This window comes from Hemibagrus wyckioides, linkage group LG10 (assembly GCF_019097595.1).
Source record: "Hemibagrus wyckioides isolate EC202008001 linkage group LG10, SWU_Hwy_1.0, whole genome shotgun sequence".
NCBI classification, from domain to species: Eukaryota; Metazoa; Chordata; class Actinopteri; order Siluriformes; family Bagridae; genus Hemibagrus; species Hemibagrus wyckioides.
This window is the reverse complement of record NC_080719.1, coordinates 11,993,805-12,015,000: the sequence shown is the minus strand read 5'-3', so window position 1 is coordinate 12,015,000 and position 21,196 is coordinate 11,993,805. Positions and strand designations below refer to the sequence as shown.

Sequence of the window (21,196 nt, the reverse complement as noted above, 5' to 3'; positions counted from 1 at the left end):
TTTTAATGCAAACCCAGTAGTGGCAGATCTGTGTGTGTGTGTGTGAGATTTAATGCGATGTTAAGGCAGGCAAACAGTTTAAAAGCCGGGGAAATACGACCCCTTTGCGCAATCAGGTGAAAAATCGCCATCAAACAGCACCTAAGCCCTGATAAGGAACGCCAGAGTCAACAGCGAATTCCTCCTAATGGATAAATCACTGAGGAACGAGACCAAACACACGGCTTCACCTCCACATGACTTCACTGCACACGCAACACCGGCAACATTTTCCACTCAGCTGAGCAACGAGCAAAGCGTACACTGTTCATCTTCCATGAACACGCATCATTTATATATTCACATGTAAAATAAGATGTTGCTTTATTTGACTGCATAAATAAATAAATAAAAAAGCCAGAGCAGAGTGTCTATTTTTGATAAGTAACTCAGTAGACTTTTATTTTGTATGAAATTACATTTGACCAATTAAAAGCCCGGGTATTGAAATGTCCTAAATTTGAATTGACAAGGCGCAAAATGTGGTACAAATTAATCCTAATCCTGAGTTGTGTAGGCTTTGATTAATTAATCTGTTTCGAAAAGGACATCTTCTAACACGGAAATCAATTTGAGGAAATGTTATTTCAGTGTTGTTTAAAACACTAAATAGTAATATTTCAGTTAAAGTGAAGAGATAAGCTAAAGCTGAAGTTAAGAAATAATCTGTGAAGGCATCTGTAGCTTGTGTATGTGGAAGAGGGCAGAGCAGAGTGGTGTCTGGTGAGCAAGGATTGGCCAAGACCAAACATTCGGAGACAAAATAAGCTTGAGAAACCTGAAGATACCATGTCTTCTGTGTTAGGGATCAGATTGTTGCTTCAATTCATAGGACACGTGAGAAAGACTCCAATATAACTCCACTATAACATATAATAAGACGTCCAATATAACTGGAGCTCTATCCAGAGTGTGTTTCTGTGTGTCAAAGCAGCAGTGTTGAGTAAAAATCTGTTCAGTTCTCAGAGTTAGTGAGAAACCTCATGTTATTGCAGGATGATTGTGGTAAAAAAATGTTGGTTTAGTTTTTGTCTTTTTATGGAACATATCATGGAGCTTGTCCTCACACTGTCCCAGTGATCTGTGGGTGTGAACCAATTGCAGGGACATGAAGTGATCACTACTACTACTACTGCTACTATTCCTACTCCTCCTCATACCTCCTCCTCCTGATCACTACTACTACTACTACTACTACTACTACTACTACTACTACTACTACTACTACTACTACTACTACTACTACAACAACTACTACTATTACTACTATGTGATCAGGTAGCTTAGTGGTTAATGTGTTGGCTTACTGATCAGGAGGTTATGAGTTTGAATTTCATGTCCACCAAGCTATCACTGCTCGAATCTTCAGCAAGGCATTCAATTGTTCAGTTAAATAAAATGTGATTGTAAGTCCCTCTGGACAAGGGTGTCTGCCAAATGCCAGAAATGTAAATGTACTACTACAAATAATAATAATAAGGTAATGGAGGAAAGTGGCATTGTTTATAGAGTTGCATGAGACATTACCATAGTTACTCTAACGCACGTTGAAATTTTATTGAGGTGTGGATGCATTATTTGAGATTTCCTGTGAGAGCTTAGCACTGCTATTATCACTGATTATGTTTTAAAAATAAACCCATTTATTGTGCACTTTAATGATGAGGGTGGGTCAAGATGAGGTTAGGAAGATGATTTCATCGTTGTGGAATAGGAAGCTAGTAGAGAAACACCTAAATGACTCATTTAATATACAAGATAATAAGCTGAAATTATACAATTTCATCTCAGAACTCAAAATCTGGTGCCCTAAAGAGGCCATGAGTTCAGGCTATATGTAGATATTTATTTTTAAAAAAGGATTTGCTTTTAGCTTTTTTCTTTGTTAAATTTGACATTATATATGTAAAAAGAATATAATTATATTTGCTTATTATTTATTATTAGTAAATCTATCAGTAGCTTTATCACACAGCTAGTTAATTAACTGACATTAAACACAGCTAGTTAATTAATTAACATTACCACAACAAAACAAAACCTAATGAATTAATATCATTCATTTTTGTAACACTGATTATATTTGATTACATCAAATCACAGATGAATTCTGGCTCCTGATTCACAGGTTTATTATAAATAATCAGTGCTCATTATAATACATTATCTTTTCTACATTAACAGCTCATTCACAGAACTGAAGGCTATTTAATCTTTATGGAATTAGTCAAAATGAGTCAAAAGTATAACTCTCAGGTTTCTGACACTGACAGGAAATCACTCTTTTCTAGGGTTCTACGTTGCGGTCCATCCTATCAGACAAGTGATACACATCCTTAAGTTTTCTAACTTTTTTGTGTGTTGTCGTGTGTTGTGTAATAAAACGTTTTGGTTTGAGAGATAATATGTGGATCTGAGTGAGAAAATATCAGAGAAGAAAATCAGAAATAGTGATAAATGATAAACATCTCACCAAGATGTTATGTTCTATATTTTTTTATTCAAATTTTTTTTATGGATGAAAATTTCCATGTACCTAGAGATTCAGATTTTGATGTGTTGATTAATTTATTTACTTGTTTGTTTGTTTGCTTGTTTTTCGGAATGTTTAGTGTATATATATATATATATATATATAAAATTAATTAATGATTAATTGATTTTTCCCTTGAAAAACTGGATACAGTGAACTTTTGAATATTTTGTGTTTATTATTTTTTATCATTAGTGAATGTGAGTTCATGTAAATGTTTTATTCAAAAATGAATCACACACACACACACACACACACTTACACATACACACAGCCCGGATCACCACCTGCTGTGTGTGGATTTTGGAGGTTTTTTTTAATGAATGATCGGATGTTTTTGCCCTCATGCAGGATTGAACGTCTAGACAGCAACAGAGCGGTGCTGCCGGTCAGGCCGGTTAGCTAACATAGCTTTAGCAAAACACACCGACATGGAGAACCTGGTCTTATCACTTACACACTCACACACACACACACACACAAACACACATAATCGCTTAATCAGAATACCACCCTGCTCCTCGGCATATCATCAAACGGGTAAAATGACAAGACGCTGCATGTCCATCAATGACACATCCATGCTGTTAGATATCTGGAAAACAAATTATCTTCAGCTATCTTCAGATGATCTTACATCACATTTTACATGAAGAAGAACTGACAGATACTGAAACGTAAATAAAATATATAACATGTATGATTCAGCTTCTTTAAAAGAACCACAGTGAGAATGTCAGTGTTTTGAAAGATGATCTCATGGGAACTTCATTTGGGAAAACACAGAAAAACAGGTTTAGATGCTTCAACAGTTTAGACAAGGAGTCTTCGCTTCCTCTGCCTCCCCTTTAAGGTTTTATGTAGAACCTTATTAGGATGCTTCTGACAGGTTCTAGGTACAAAGAAGAAAACACTGAACAATTATTTGGAGTTTATTCTGCACATTTGCTCAGTTAATACGTGGACTCTTTCTTCAAGTGTTCTTTAAGCATTCATTGGATAATTATGGTTTCTAAATAAGGATCCTACTTCTTATAAGTCAAATGACTTCCTAGCAGGTGTTTTCCTATTAGAAAGTGTTCTAAGCAGAACCCTCTTAAAAGGATAAGAACCCATTATTATTCAGCAAAACCCTGAAGTACCAAGTTTTAACTACTCACAGGTTGGAGATGTTAAGTAGAAAATAATGAGCAAGATTTTGGAGTTTTTACTGCACACATTCACACATTCATAATACACACAAAATGTTCTTAAAAAGTTCTTTATGGGCTCACACTTTCCAAAAAAAAAAAAGTCCACTGATTTGTCCTCTAGAAAGCCAAGCCAGTGAACTCTTTAGTGTACACTCTCTGTACATTTGTAATGCTAAGAAGAATGTGATACAAGACTGGAATTCTAAATAAGAGCTTTTATTCGCTGTGTTTAACTGATATGAAGTCCTTAATATTAATCTCTTTATTATAATGATCTGAGTACAGTACACGACAGTATAGTGCAGTAAATAAAGCATTTGTGGATGATGTGTTTGTACCATACATAAGTAACGTGAGAATAGATTGGACACAGCAGCGGCTCGTTTAGCAAGTGACGGAGCGGGTTAGCGTCTGAACTCACTGCTTTTCTGTCAGTGTGCTGATTAATGGAGCATGACAGCTCTCTGCTATACAAGTGACCTTTAACCTCTGTAATGGGGAGACAGGAGTTAATGGAGCCTAAATGCCCGGAACACACCGAAAACAGCAGCTATGGCTATGATAAACTAGAACTAGTGAAAATTACAGTTATCCAATTAGATGACATGTTTTTTAGTGTTTTTATTCCTATTTGTTTATTCATTTTTATAAAGAAATAAAGACTTTTATACAGATTACTAAACACTGAAATGGAAATGTTCATCAGTATGTGATGTAATTAAAATAGTCATTTTTCTTCTTCTTTGTCTTAAATTATGAAGAAAAGGAAGTTTAATTGCTTTATTGTTCACAGTTTTTATCATAATACTTCCTTGGTTCAAGGGCTTTTTGGTTCTAGTAAAAGGGTCCTGAAATCCCACAAAGAAAGTGTTCATTTCTTCCTTTAATTTCTGGATTTATAAACAGTTTCCATTGCTATTGAAAGCCTTTGTAGGTTTCTGCAAAAATTCTCGATAATGGTTCCTTGGTTCCTGAATTCTGTCATAAATAAAGATTTCCTTGCTAGATATGTGACAAAGTAAAAATGTTGAAATCTTCACCAAGTTCCTTGGTTCTTGAAAGTGTTCCTTCAGGATTTATGAAAAAAGTTCTAAGATTCTGGGTTCATGATAATGCTCTTGGGTTCTGGAAAAGGTTCGCGAGATCCTGAAAAGCACCATGAATTCCTGTAATGCTTTTTTTTAGTTGTATGAAAGGTTTGTGAGATTTTGAACAGGTTTCTGAAAATGTTTTTATTTCTCATAAAAGTTTCCTTGGTTCTGGGAAAGTTTTCTGGGTTTGAGTAAAGGATCCTGAAGTTCTGTAAAGGGTTCTGTGTTTCTACAAAAACTTTTCAATTTCAGGGTTCCTAACAGCTCTTGTATTTTCAGGAGTAATTTTGTGTGTTAAATTTTGGAGGAGAATAGAGGGTTAATTGCAAGGGTTGAGAGAAAGTGAACTTTACCGTACTGACAATTAAAAACCCAAACTCCAGGCCTCCCACAGCCACACAACTTACAATTATCCTAATGTTAATCGACATGAGATGGCTGCGAGGGAGCAACCTTTGACCTCGTCTCCATCCCCACGCAGATCTTATCAGCTCAACAGGCTCCGCCGCGCGCCAGGATGTTTTTCTGCAAACTAATTTTCCTTAAAGTGGACATGTGAAGATGAGTCGGTGAGACAGAGAGGAAAAAAATGGCCGCCTTCAGGATCCAGACACTCAACACACATGAGTAAATGTCATCAGGATCCTCAGCTCGGACTTTTTTGGGATTAAACTCTGAGCATGAAACCAGGAGGAAACTAAATACAAATAAGTCTCTAAACCCTTCCAGAGAGACGAGGAACTATTTTCTGAATCACTATGGACGCAAATCTCTGTCAAAATAGTAATTAGAGCAAAAAAACATTTTTTTTTTGTTCCATCAATCAACCACTGGTGCTAAAGAGAACCCTGCGCTGGATTAAAAGACTTTCTCCCAAGTCTCAAAAGTATGTAACCCCCCCATCTTCACCTCCTCCCCTAAGAGCTACAAGAAAAACTAGACAAAAACTATACAAAAACTACACAAACTATTTCTCAACCAATCCAAAAGTGTGCATGTTTATTAACTGAGAATACAGTGGTGGGTTTTACAAAGTACTGATAATGTTAAGTGCTTCATTATAAGTACATGTATTATGTGCAGTTCTTCCTCAAAAAGGCAGAGGCCACTAATTTCTACCCAAAAATCCTCACATTTATCTAGAATGAGTGTAAGCCATTGTTTCAAGTTTCAAGTTTATGGTTTTGTGAATGGATGAAATTCCTACGCTACTGTATAGGCTACACACCTATTCATACACTGCACAAAAATGATAAGTAGCGTACCACAAAAAGTGTCTGAAGTAAGTGAAATAATAGTAACAGTTAACAATGTCTGCAGTCATAAAGGGACAGTCATGCTGGATACATTGCACATGCTCATAGTCTAAATTATTAATGTGTTCTGGCAAGTAAAAAATTTATGATATTCTACGTATGATATGTTGCAGGGTAAACATTGTAGTTCAAGAGTGTGGGAGTGGGAGATATTGCACATACAGTAAAAGGCTAGTCAGAGTCTGATATCAGCTCTGTCCATCAATATAATCCTGAGTAAATGTAAGTGATAATGATAAAGTGCAGTGTATGGAAGAAAGATTGGGTTGTGCTAGTGGTTGTGTTATTGGTTAGAGTTCAACAATCTAATGGCCCACAGCCTACTGGTGCAGGATCTGATGCAGGATCTGATGCATGATAGCGTTGCTTTAGTGTAAACCAGATTAGTTATGTGCAGTGTGGTGGTCATTTTGCTTCCTTATGCCACAGTGTCTAGTTTTGAACCTGAGCTCTGGTGTGTGTGTGGGGTTTATGTTTTTTTTTCTTAAACATGCTAGCTGTACACAAACAAATGATACAAAATGCATTTAAAAACTGGGTTTATGTAAATCAATTTGCAAGAAACTAACAAGTAGTAGAGTAGGAGATGAATTTATGTTGAAGTAATACATATCATTTGTGTGGAATTGATGTACACATTTGAATCAGTAAATTCAATGTAGCTCTTGTTGAGTAGTTTTTGTACTACCTATGTGTTTTGGGTGGCATACAGAGGGGGCAGGGACAGGGGCAGGTGGGGTTGATATGGGGTGGTTGGTGTCCCACAGTGTGTGTAGGAGGGCAGATGTGTGAGTCCAGCGGTGGGCGAGTGAACGGGTGCAGCTGCGAGGGCGGGCGCATGGTGGGAACCTCGAGGAAGCTGAGCGCTTGTGATGCACTGTCACTCAAGCAGAAAGCAGGACAAGCACACACACACACACACAGTCCCTTGTTTCACTGAACTCTTCGCTAAGTGCACTGTTTGAATTATTTTTAAACAATACCACAATCAACATATAACATTGAACATTTATTCATTGAACACAATAAAAAAAAAACAATAATCTAAAAAAATAATGCTAAAAACAAAAACAAGACCAACAAAAATTATGATTATATAATAATCTGTGATATTCAGGAATGTTGGTCATTAATTTAGTCACTATTGTTACTACATGTTTATATCTTTTCAGATATATGTGGTATTTATCTATTTGTGTGGTTCTTTGTTTATGTTTATTTGTTTGCTTGCTTAGTTACTACCAATAATTTATTGTTAGCAAGATGTAATTTGATCCAATTTGGTCCAATTGCACCTCATTCAGCTTCATTCATTCAAAAATCATTCACAAATTATTTTTATTAACAGCTACCAAAGAAAATGATGTAACAAAGTCCTTTGATGATGATGTCACTGCGATTTTTTAATGCACTGATGAAATCCATGATGGTTTCAGGAGCTTGTATGAGAGTGCATGAGCGTGTATGATGATGTCATTCAGCACGATGCGGATATTGTATCACAGCTGTAAAGAAAACTTCGTCTCTCTGCTGCAGCTCGGGGGAAAAGTTGTTTTTCTGTAAAGCTGAACCTGAACCTGATCTCAGCATGTCCTGAGACATGAAGGAGTGTTTAGTTACACAATAGACATTTCTTCTTATCATACTACATCTGTTGTTTGGGTTTTCACGAGTTACACATCACTGGTGTTTGTGTATCTGCTGTGATTAGCATTCATCCTGCCACAATGAGCTCATTGGCTGCTTTTACCACACAGACCACGAGCTCGCTGTGAGCATGGAGCTGGAAAAGCAGAGAAAAAAATCTTTGTGTGGTAAATTTACAGTAATCATCCAGCACCATGGCAAGCTTTTCAGTGTAATGGTAACTGTTCTATAACAACAAGCACATAAGATATGGCATATACTGCATAACATACGTTATAGAACATCAAACACTGCAACAGCACAAATGTTTACCAATTAATTAAATATTTATTATATAATGATTATATATTGAAATACACAGTATTTCTGATTCCCTTCATTGAGGACATTGATTACACCAACAAACAATAACAATCTGATTTATAACAACTGTTCTAAACATCTAATGATCACTCAGAGGAGTAAAAAGTTGGTGTGAAGGAAGGAAGGAAGGAAGGAAGGAAAGAAGGTGAGAAAACTGAATGGTAAATTAAAGCACAGAAGGATGAAAGGAAAAAATGGGAAAGGGTAAAGAAAGAAAGAAAGAAAGAAAGAAAGAAAGAAAGAAAGAAAGAAAGAAAGAAAGAAAGAAAGAAAGAAAGAAAGAAAGAAAGAAGTGCAGCGAATATCTAAAAATAAGGAAGGAATAAGAGGAGCGATTTCTGTCATAATTATTCATATTCTATAAGAATATACTGTTTATCATCAAAGAAAGAAAGAAAGAAAGAAAGACATCTAATATCTAAAAATAACAGAAAGACATAAGAAAAACATAATAAGAGAGAAAGAGAAAGATATGATTTGTGTAAGGGAAAGAGAAGAAACAAGAAAATGAAAAGGAAGAAGGACGTATAAAAAAGAAAGAATTAAGGAAATGTATAGATAGAAGGAATAAGAGGAGTGATTTTTGTCATACTTATAATCCATAATAATAAACTGTTTATTATTATTATTATTTCAGAAAAGAAAGAACGGAAGGAAGGAAGGAAGAAAGAAAAAAAGAAAGAAAGATGTGCAGCAAGAATATACTGTTTATCAGCAAATAAAGAAAGAAAGAAAGAAAGAAAGAAAGAAAGAAAGAAAGAAAGAAAGAAAGAAAGAAAGAAAGAAAGAAAACTATAAACTTAGAGATTACTGGGATAATGGGTGTGAGTGATTAGTGTGGTAGTAATGGAGTGTGTAAAACAGGTTGGTGGGTTTGATGCTGCATTCACTCGTTCGTGTTGAACTTGAGCTCTTGGGTGCCGCGTGACTCTGCGTCTCTGTTGAGCTGAAACTTTAGTGTGGGAAACACACACAGCCTCTGCGGACAACAAAAGTCTCCTGTAGGTGTTAATTAGAGTCTGAACTCAGGTGTTAACTCGGCCTCCTCGTACCACGGCCTGCCGTAATTACTGAACCGTTTCCTGCCTCGACCACAGCTGTAATTATTGAATTAGTATAAAAGTTCAAGCTTGCTCAGATTTCAGATCCTTATTAAGCTTCCTGATGAAATATTAATCCTGGGGTCTGTGTGTGTTTCTCACGTTCGCCTCACACACCTTTTTTGTCACGTGTGTGTGTGTGTTTGTGTGTGTGTGTGTTTCTGACTGACTGAACAGCCCGGTTTTAACCTGGAGAAAGGAATGCATGTAAAAAATTTTTTTCTCTGAAGATGAAGCAACAGGTGTTGTCCACACGGCTTATAAGCAAACACAGAATCATTTTCTTCTAACTCAAAAGACGGATTTTTGGGTTTTTTTTAACAGCACAGTGGCGGTGTCTTTGAAGGCTTAATGAAATTGCTAAATCCGGCCCGATGGCAGAATTTATTCTCCTTTAAATGTTCATCCTTTTTCACAACAATGACAGCAAATGCTGTATTCATACCAGGATCCTTAAGGGACAAAACTCTTTTTTTCCCCTCCGTACTCACATTTCTAAACTGCAAATTAGCTTGCCAGTGTCCGTTTGACTGAAAGTGTACTTGAAGTATCAAAATAAACCAATTACAAACAATATCCTTGCTAACACCTTGCGTAGGCCTGCGCTTCTTTGTAATTCACACCACAGGAACAAACGTATGGCTTTTCCGCCTCTGCTGTAACATCACAAGCTTCTTTATTTATTTCAAATAAATAACTAAACTCCTTTTTTTTTAATATGCTCAGAATGCTTGTTCAAGAAGCAATAGTGAAAGTGAATCATGTTCAGTTTTAGCACTAACAATGCAACAGATGAGGGCATGAACTACAAACATCCTGAACGAACAAATCCATGTTGTAAGCCAAGCAAATCAAAACTGTCAAAGTTTAATTCAGTTTAGTTAAACGGCTAGTTTGAAAGATTCAAATTACTTAAATGAGTCATGTTAAATGATTTCATTCATTCAAAAGAAACATTTAAATGAATTTTTCAAACTTTTGAAACTTTTGATTCATGAGTCACTTTAAGTGACTATTTCCAGCCTTTTAATTTAATTGAACTTGAGTCATATTAGCCGATTAATTTCCTTCAAAGTAGCTGTTGGATCAAATTGAACTTTGAGAGTTTGATTTATGAGCCATCTTAATTGATTTCATTCTTTCTTACTAGCCATTTAAATGAATTTTGAGAGATTTAATTCATTCACTGAAGAAGGATTCAAGACCAGTTCAGCTTTTTATCCAAGTTCAAATTCCATGACACCTGAGGAAAATGTTCTCTACTTTTTCTGTTTAAAAGCCTTAAAGGCTATGTGCTAGCTAGTTAAATCATTAACAGCAGTCATTAGAAAGCTGATGTTTACCATCCATATTTTACAGGTGCCTAGCAACTGTGTTCTCATAAAAAAAAAGCATGTCATCATGCCAGTAACATAACACACATTGCTCATACTTTTTTTTTTTTTTTTTACTTATAATTAGCTTTAAAATGTTTTATATTTTACATATATTCCTATATTGTATTTTTTTCTAATTAATATGAATGTGTCATCAAAATAGGTTTTTTTTTTAACACACAGTAGTCATATAGTAAGGCTCATATCCAATAAATTATTTTTTCTACATTGTTGTAGACAAAAAAGTCAAACTTAAGTCTTCCTTTTTCTGTCAAGGTGAATCCCCAGTCAATAACAACAACATAACTGACAAACATTCACCACTAATGATGACAGGTTTATTAGCAGCTATTTTTATGAACAAGAGTTAATGTGTGTTTGCAGTTGACTGCAGCCCAAACCTGTCCTTTAAGAACCAGTCTGGGCGTACTGAGGCTCTGAGATGAATATTTGGCTGAGAATCATGGGAATCGACGCAGGTTCCTGATGCCAATGACGTGGTTCCTGTGACGCCTTGGGAAACAATGTGGGTGTGTGGGCCTGATATGTCACTTTAATACACATCATACATTTTCTGTAGAATAAACCTGGGTTAGAAGTCCTGTTCATCAGTGCTGCATTTTACCTAGCAGTCTGACATAAGAACAAATGCAAAACCTGAGGGCAAGAAACAGTCCAAGGTCAAAGGTCAGTTGTAGTGAAATACAGGGAATCTGAAATTAGGCTAAACAAGGAAGTCAAAAAATATTTTTTTAACAAAGGAGTATTAATATGCAGAATCCAGAAATGGGTAATTTACTGTACCATTCATACACTTCTGAAATAAGTAATGGTATTACAGACTGTGTGAGATGTTAGATATATTTCAAACATTTCAGCATTCGTTGTTGTTGCTGTCCAGGGCTGCTCCCTGTTCTGGATCACCACAGCAAACCATCAGATCCCTGTGTTTGATTTGGCACTAGTTTTACATAGGATGCCCTTCCTGACACAACCCTCCAATTTTATTCGGGCTTGGGTCCGGCACCGAGAGTTAATGCCCTAGTGACTGGAACATTTTAGTAGTATTCCATAAATGGATCCTGAAATGGAAATGTTTGTCAATGTAAATGATATACCTCAGTTTATATACAATTCAGTATTTCTTAAACCTATTCTAAACACTTCAGTATTTCTTAAACTTCAGTATTCTGTACACTTCATAATTCTATGAACCTCACCATTCTATACACTTCAGTATTCCTTAAACTTCAGCATTCTATACATAAGGTCAAAGGTATGCTGTAGTAAAGGGAAGTAGGAAGTCCTAATTCAGAAAATACCAAGCTCTCAGATGTCTGGAATACAGCATTAGTCTCAAATTACTCCGATTACCTCACATACTTTGAAACCATAAACTTGTTCAGAGAACCTGCACAGTTTGGAAATTGGAATCTATTACAATTACAGATGTAATCCAGTGGCTGTGATCTTACACACAATATCTAAAATTGTATTTAAATACTTTTTTAAAATTACTCACTTAGACAATCAAAACCATTCAGTGCCATACATTTAGTCCCAAGTCTGAAACCAGAAACAGAGACATAAATGTATTTTCTTTTTTTCTGAAGCACAAATGCACACAGTGTGTCTTAGTTCAGTTTTGAACACCAGGAAGTGATATTAGGTTTTAGCATTTGCTTAATATATATAGAAAAGTATATAGAATATAGAATATAGAAAAACTGCATTGTGCAAAGTCGTTCTATTGAATGCAGGAGTGCACTATTTTGTTTACTTCAGCAATCCAGTGTTAGATAAGTACAAGAAGCACTTCACCATACATGTGTCATTCACTTCAGTGTTCCAAACACTACTATTTCAGTACTTTTTTACTTTAGAGCACACACTTGTACTGAAGGATAATCTGGTGTCACCCAGAAGAGGATGGGATGCTTTTGAGTCTCGCATAGGTTCTTCATCATGTTTTTTCAGGGAGGTTTTCCTTGTCACTGTCTGCTCTGACTTACACATTAAGAATCTAAATCTATATCTGTAAAGCTTCTTTGCAACAATGTGCATTGTCAAATGTGCTATATATAAACAGCATTTAATCTCAGTGAGTCCATTATTCTGCACATTTAAATATTCTGAACATGTTAGTATTTTGTACACTTCAGTATTCCAAACATTTAACCCAGTAATACTGTCAAAGAGTAAAATAATATATTACAAGTATAATAAATGATACTTCCTTGTTATGTATTAGTTATAACCTGGTGTTATTCTTATTTGATCCCTTTTCCATAAAAATTGGAGCAGACAAAATCTCTACAGGACATGAGAATTCCAGGTGGGAAAGCATTAGTAATGCTAATGCCACAGGTGGAAAAGCCTTCAGCATTGACTGATTAAGCATTCACATCAGCATACAGTATGAGTTTACTTACTGACCCTGTTACCTCAAATGTAAAGAAGTCTGTTAAGTGTCCTTGTTGGCTTTGGAGTTGTATTAGCCATGTCCTAGGGACAGAACCATATACAAATATGTGTACAGGAGGTGTGATGTATAGGTTTTGTTTTTTTTTTCACATGAACATTAACCTGAATGTGCTGTGCTCATGATGCATTTACAACATTCATTCTTTCATCCATAGTAACTGCCTGAGCAGGGTCATGCTGGTTTATATTAGACTGCTTAGTTGTTTACATTTTGGGAAATAAAACCTAAAACCATTAGCAAGTATCACAGGCAGGTAAAAACAAAAATAATAATGGTGTAGGTTGGATTAATAACACAATCCGGTGCAAAATATCTAGTTTAGATCAATTATGATGTAGAGTAATGTAACTGAGGTTGAGGAACACACACACACACACACCAATGCTGACATTTCTAGAAGCAATTTAAAAAGTTACAGTTTACCGTTTAGTTCTTGGGTTTAAATCCAAATACAGGTACCAGTAGTGGCACTGCATTAAACCTGTAGTGTTCACTAGATAAACAGTTACAGGAACCGTTACAGCTAATCTGCACTGCACTGCACCTTATACCAACAGAAAAGCACGTGATAAATGAACTAGAGAAGAGATTGTGTGTGTGTGTGTGTGTGCATATGTGCATATGTGTGTGTGTGTGTGTGTATGCACATTGGTGTGTGTTTGTTTTTGAAGAAAAAATTGCTCCATCTCCCATTAATCATGCTTGTGTGGCAAAGTGTACATGCTGTATATCTGGTCTTCACCCACTGATGATGCAACAGAACAATGACTTCACACACATGACCTTTAATTCACACTAACACTACAGCTAATCTAGGTAAAGAAATAGCTAATATAGATATATAAGTGCTTATATTTGTGGAAAAGGCAAAGTGTCATTCTTTAATAAATAAAAAGTGTAATTGTTGGTAAATTGCTGTGAAATAAGAGGAATAAAACATGTGATGTTAAAGGAAAGTTCATCTCACACCTTCAGCGTCCTGGGTTCGAGTCTCGTTCCTTCTCACTGTGCATGTTCTCCCCGTGCTTGGTGGGTTTCCTCCGGGTGCTCCGGTTTCCTCCCACAGTCCAAAGACATGCTTCTAGGCTGATTGGAGTCTCTAAATTGCCCGTAGTGTGTGATTGCTTGAGTGAATGAGTGTGTGTGTGTGTGCCCTGTGATGGGTTGGCTCTCCGTCCAGGGTGTATCCTGCCTTGATGCCCGATGACTCTTGAGATAGGCACAGGCTCCCCGTGACCCTAGCATAGATCGGATAAGCGGTACAGACAACGAAATGAACATGTTAAAGGAAAATAGTTCAGGATGATAAGAATAACTCAGTACTTATCTATACTTAATCAGCACTTCTGACACATCAGAATCAATATAATAGGTAAAATACTGGTAAAAATTGTATTTCTTAAGAATCCACCTGCACACACACACACGCATACACACACACACGCATGCACACACACACACACACACACATGCGCACACACACACACTTCCTGTCTGTCTGGTCAGGGTGTTGTTGCATGCAGTGACACGCTCATGTACCTTGCGTTTGTCATGTATCTGGTGTAAACCCTTTAGTGCTGTCACGCTCACTGCTGCAGAGTTTTGGGGTTTGGAAGATTAAAGCTCAAGTGTGTCTCTGATGAGGACCTGCAGTTCAGTCTTTACACTGAGAGACAACGCTGGATTGAATAACACAAACAAAACTACACATGTGCTGCGAATACCATCAGTTCTGTGTTTCCAGGTTTTTCTCTGCGCAGTGTCATAATGGATATTCCCTATCACGCAGACATGTGCTGGAAATCATATATAAACTCCCCTACATTAACAGTTTTTTTTTTCTTTTAATATGTTTTTATGTGGTTTCTGCATGAATGAGCTTTACCACACCAGGTACTGTTCATCAACTGGCTAATGCAGTTTCTATGGGGTTAGCATGGTGGTGGCAGCATTATGCAATAAGACAGCAATAGAATGATTGGTCCAAATTGAGGGAAAGATATGGTTTTATAGAGAGAGAGGTCATTGAAGAAAACCTTCTCCGTTATGCACACAACCTGAAAGTATCCGAATGTCCTTGAGTGGCCCAGCCAAAGCTTAGACTCGCAGCACATAAACCATCCATGGACAGACCTGAGGACTGAGGTTCACAGACTCTCTCCATCTAATCTGATTAGATTTCAGAGGATCTGCCAGGAAGAATGGGGCAAACTGTCCAAATACAGGTGTAGCGACTTGTCTAAAGAGACTGGAAGCTGGAATCATTGCCAGCTCCTTTCCTAAGAAATACTGAATAAAGGTTCTGAACACTTAAACCCATAACACAATAAACTGAAAGAGTCTGAATCCTTTTCTTAGACCAAGTACATTTCTAATTTACTGTCAGACTATTATTTTAAATAACCGTGACTTATGTATTTTGACTTATGAACTTGTGCACTGAGGGTGAATTGGCACCACCCAAACACATTTCTGCTGCATTAGCATAATTGTTATAATTGAACGGGAAATCCTGCATCATTACACTGTCACTCTAATAAACACACACTTCCTTTCCATGTGTTACTTAAAGGCATTCACACAGAACACTGCGCTGCTACTGTCTGCAAAAACAAATATCTCCCCCAAAACAGTTGCTTTTTCTGTCACAGAGGAAATTCACACTCACACACATGTATATATATATACACACATATACACGCATGCAATTAAAAGATTAGGCTTCATGCCAGAGGAAGGAATGTGCTATGACACACTCACGGATCACCGCCTGCCCTGAGGATGTTTGTTATCTGTGACGGGTTATGGAGGTTGAGGTGAGAGAAGTGTGCATGTGTGTGGGCCAGGAGTTGGTTAATCCTTGCGCTCACACACACTCACGCGAAGACTCATGGGACGAGGACGCGCCCTGCCCTCACGTTCTGCGTGTTTCGATATGCTCGACGTGGGAGGATGACGTGAAGAAACTTTCATGATTTGATTTATTAAGCATCAAGAACAGAGGTGCAAAGGTTTTACAGAAGGTCTAATGGAGTGACCAGAAGGTTGTGTGTTTGAATCCCAGAGCTTCTGATGAGCTGCTGTTGCAGAATCCTGAATTGCTCAGCTCTATGTTCAGACTGGATTTTGGTTTGAATGATCCATGTGGTAGTGAGCATGGTAACCACTGGCATTTTCTCTGACAACCAGCAATGTTTTCCCAATAGGGTTAGAGATACATGGGATTATCTCATTATTACCCTGAAAACCTCTTGTCATCATTTTGAATGAGCTGATCAATGCTGTAACTATAACTTGCTCTGAATTTCTGTTTGCACATTTAAAAAATTCTGAACATTGTGTTTGCTACGTGCTTACTGTAAATGTACATAAATATAAACAAATGAGTTGAGAGAGAAGCAGATCTCATTTTCCATTTCATTTTCAAACAGAAAAAATATCATAAAGATATATCATATCATTTATATATCATAAATCATAATTGCCTTATCATTTGCTTTTATTTTGTACATTACATACAGTTTTTTTTTAATATATGAACAAACCTAAAATAAACAATACATAAAAGCTATCAGAAAAGTCTGGGATAAAGTTCTGGTGAATATCTTAGTCCATTATTAAAGAATGAAATATGTATGGTACAGCAGCAGCTCTGTCTAGTGTAGGCTGTCCATCAAAAGTCAGTGAGCATGTAAAGAGAGGATTAGATGTAGAAGCAACCAAGAGGCCATGGAGATCTCTGAGGGAGCTGGAAAGATCCTACACAAAGCGACTAAAAGAAAAGCATTAGTGGAAAAAAAATCCATCATTTGCCACAAGGCATGTTGGAGAATTCGGTTCAGATGAGACCATAACATTAGAAACCCAATCCTGCTCATCCCCTGAGAACACTATCCTCTCTGTGAAGCATGGTGATGGCAGCATTGTGGGATGTTGTTTATCAACGTGGACTGGGGGAATTGTTCGAGTCGACAGTAAGATAAATGGATCCTAGAATAAATCCTGTTCCAGTCAAGAGACCTGAGAATGGGGCAGAGCTTCACCTTCTAACAGGGTAACAACCATGACCATGCTGCCAACGATTTTCTTTGGTGGTATTTTGCAGTGATTACAATTTTTCATGAATTAAAGAACATCATATTATAATTTTATCCTTTTATAGTTAAATATAACATTGAGGAATGTTGTGGTGTTTAGTTCTTGTTATCACACCTATTAATGCTGCTATAAAAGGTTTTATAGCTAACAGCTAACAAAGCTAATAGCATTGTGGATGATCCCACACACCACTCACACACACTCTTCACCCTTCTACCATCCAGTAAGAGGTACCAAAACATTCGGACCCGCACAACCAGACTGTTAAACAGTTTCTTCCCTCAGGCAATTAGGCATCTCAACAGAGAACTGAGCTGAACTGGACACACACACGCACACACACACACACACAACCAAGATCTGATCTCAACAGGAGAACTGAACTGTGCTGGACACGGGCACACACACATACATAACACACTAAATTGTCCTGTTTGCACGCACATGCCACTTTACATTTATATATTTATATTAATCCTGTTTACATGTGTCGCTTTAATATCTGCAATCACTGTATACACTGTTCTTTGCACATTGTCTTGTTCATTGCACAAAGTCGGCCTATATGTTGTTTGTCTGCACTGTCTTGTCTTGTCTTGTCTTGTCTTCCTGTGCACTTCTGTTGTATGTCTAGTTCTTAAAGACTGCACCTTAAGTATAGTTTAATTTTTTAGTTTAATTTTAATTTTTAAATTATAGTTTAATTTTTCTAGCTCTATGTTTGTCTGTGTCACTGTACTTCGTCTGTGTTATGTGTAGCACCTCTGGTCTAGGAGGAACGTTGTTTCACTTCACTGTGTACTGCATCTGCTATATATGGTTGAAGTGACAATAAAGCTTCTTTGACTCTGACTTTGACTTTTGACTTATAGTTATCATAAAAGCCATTGTACAAGGCTATCTGAATGAGTTGTTACTTTAGGAAAAATAACATATAAGCACACGTGTATTAACACAAGCGTTATCAGAGCTCTGAGTTACAATATTATATATAATGCTTTCATGACACAGTCCATGGTGTCTATGATAATCATAGATCAAAGAATAAAGTAACTTGTAAGTCTGGGAGAAATGTTTGGCATGTACCATCTCATCTCAGGTAGCATGTCAGTTATAAACACCAAGCTCAAACACACATTTTCAATTCAGATTCTAAAGTTTTATGTGTTAGTATTTTACCCTGTGAACTCATTGGCCTTGTGCTTGTCTAACATCATGCTCCACTGCTCCTATATTGGATTGGTGCTGTCAATTATTCATGCGGATGTATTTTGAAAACTCTGACTGACCCAATCGGTGTCAAATTCAAAATTTGTTCCTTTTGCATTATTGATGACGCTGCAGCCCGTTAATGGTAACAAGATAAATTTCTACACTGAGCTCGACCACAGCGGAATAAACCAGAGAAAATGACCACAAAGCATTTTACAATTTACCAGCTTCTGGCAGGGTTTATTATCATGTTTGTCACATTAACATGACTGTTTCTGATCTGTGTTCATTGCAAGAAGTTACAAACATCTGTGTCTGTTATATATATATATATATATATATATATATATATATATATATATATATATATATATATATATATATATATATATATAAATATAAAAATATAAAATATAGATATAAAATAATTGCAAGTTACAAACGTGTGTCTGTGAGTAAACTTGAGAAACAGTTTATTAACAAAAAAAACACTTTATGGAGAATCTCTAATAAATATCTATATTTTAATGTAAATCTATTTATCTATTTTAACTGAAAATCATTACAGCATTACCTCTGACTGATACAAGGCACTGGCATTACAGACTCCTTCCACAAATATTTTATGAACATCTTCTTACAAAACAAACAACCAAAAAAAAAGAACACTTCACCCTTTCAATGATCACACCATCCGTTTTTATGTTGAGTGATTTCCATTCAAGTCCCTGTGAATGAGCTGTTACTCTAGAAACAACAAACTATATTAGAAGTGTATTAATATACTATTAACTGTGATTTGCAACTGCACTACAGTCAGAGCTGCTGTTATAGAAAATGAATCAAGACCATCTGACCAATCACAATCCAGTGCTGTGGTGCAAATGGAGCTGATCAAATGGTCAGTGTATCTGTATGTGAAGCTGAATTTAAGAATCAACTGCAGTGTAATTCCATGAAGGTTCTGTTTCAGACAGGAAGTCCTTCCTGTGCAAGCAAAAATTGTCCTAGAGCTGTAGATAGACCAGACCAGGTGATATGTATCATGTGTGTATCTGTGGACTCTTTACACTCTGTCACTACATATACTTTCCATTTTCGAAATTATTTCAAACATGTCTGCACGGAACTGGTTGCTGCTGGCAGAAGGCTATGACAGTGAATAAAGACGTGATGAAAACTGTCTGCCAACACTCACACACACACACACACAGATGTATGACCTGTTGGGGACAGGGATAATGTAGGTTGCTAGATAATTCATCAAAAGTATCAAGACCATGACATCATCATAGTAGCTAATGTATAAGGTATTACACCAACAACAAGTAAATATATTGTATGTAAAATGTCCTACTTTGATTTTTTGCTTTGATATGCAGCATTTTTTATTTCGAGCCACAAACTGTGTAACTGCAAGAAATATATTCTTTATATAACATAACCACTGAATATTGTATATAATATTAACCAGTAATCATTAGTTACCTAAATAACTAGTCAATCTCTCAACTTTGAAGGTGTTTTCTGCTGCATTCATGACAGTTCATGACAGTTCATGACAGTGTTCATGGGAACTGAAGCCATCACTGTGACTACAAAAACAGAAATTAAGAAGGTGTCTTCAAAAAAGTGTGCTGATCAAAAAATCTACATTTCAAACATAGCAATTTCAAATTGCTTAAAAAAAATAAACCACTCTGTTATTTCTTGTTCTTACTTTTCAGTATGAATAACACCATGTTGAAGTGATGTCATGGAATTTAGAGAAATCAGATCTCTTAAGAAGACTTTCTGTGTAGGAATTACATGTTGGAGGAGCCTTCAATCTAATTTTTCCTACTGGAAAGTGGAAAATTGCCAAGATCTCACTTGAACATGAATATTCCTATAGGTAAAAAGCATTCTTGCAAACTTACTGCTAATGATGTGGTTTGCTATGCAGCTACAGAGATAAGTAACTCATTCGCTATCTATAAACATACAAATGATGCTTGTATTATAGTTATTGATGTTGTTGTTGTTGTTGTTGTCAGCTTTCCCAGGTGAGGCTACATTTCTGTCATAATCTTTTAATCCCTTCACTCCTACCTGTGCATATTTGTATTGGCAGTTAAACATTAACGTTTCCCAGCATGCCTTTGAGCCTTGAGGAATCCGGTTTGACTTCACCTACAGGACGGAGTGTGAGATTGGCATCTGACCTTTCATGCAAACCTGAATTCGTGTTTCCCCACTCAGACGAGTCTGTCAGTCAAAATAACACATTCCAGAAATATCTGTGAGTGTGTGTGTGGGTGAGTTGGTGGGTGTGATGAGGAAGGGGGAGCCTGATCTCAGTTAGAGATTAAACACTTCCACATGCCATCAAACGTCTGGAAACGTGAATAAGAACATCCGAACAAGAACAGTGAGCAACACAAACTGCTAATTAGTTGTTATATGATATTACAATATACTATATGTAAGGAATAATACACAATGTGGCATCAGTGACAGAGTGGTGTAATGTGACCTCAGTATAAAGCAGATTATTTTCAAATAACAACAAAGTGGTCCCAAAGTGTTTTATGTCTGTTGCAATTTGCCAATAATTATATAATTGGAGCTTTATTGTATACTATTTTTGTATTAATATGAATAATATTAATAATAATCAATAGTAAACAATAATAATAATAATAATAATAATAATAAACAGTAAATTATCACCAATAAATTTTTTTAAATTATATCAATAATG

The 21,196-nt window shown here is 36.3% G+C and overlaps 1 long non-coding RNA gene across 1 annotated transcript in view; it reads left to right on the top strand.

Moving 5' to 3' along the window:
* The window catches only part of LOC131360411 (uncharacterized), a 21,663-nt gene extending 19,065 nt beyond the window's left edge, over positions 1-2,598 (top strand). Inside the window, exon 3 of the long non-coding RNA XR_009205883.1 lies at positions 1-2,598. This exon is cut by the window's left edge and continues 2,523 nt beyond it. This is a non-coding gene — a long non-coding RNA (uncharacterized LOC131360411).
* The last annotated feature ends 18,598 nt before the right edge of the window (positions 2,599-21,196 follow it).